Source organism: Zalophus californianus, chromosome 2, assembly GCF_009762305.2.
Source record: "Zalophus californianus isolate mZalCal1 chromosome 2, mZalCal1.pri.v2, whole genome shotgun sequence".
Classification (NCBI taxonomy): domain Eukaryota; kingdom Metazoa; phylum Chordata; class Mammalia; order Carnivora; family Otariidae; genus Zalophus; species Zalophus californianus.
Genome location: NC_045596.1, coordinates 43,639,919 through 43,640,154, shown reverse-complemented (window position 1 = coordinate 43,640,154; position 236 = coordinate 43,639,919).

Genomic DNA, 236 nt, shown 5'->3' with positions numbered 1-236 from the left:
TTCCTCGGGGCCCCGCCCCTGCCCGTGACAGCCTCCCATTGGCCCGGCGTCCTCCTCGGCGTCGTGACGTCCTCGGGCAGGTTGAGGTGCGGCTCGCGCCCTCCTCCCATTGGACCCAGCGCCCCGGGGAGGTACGGGGCCGCGTGACGTTCCTCTCCTCGCATCCTTCTCGCGCTCCACGCGGCTCCTTCCTCCCGGGTGTCTGTCCACCGGCCCGAGACCTCACGGCCCCGTTG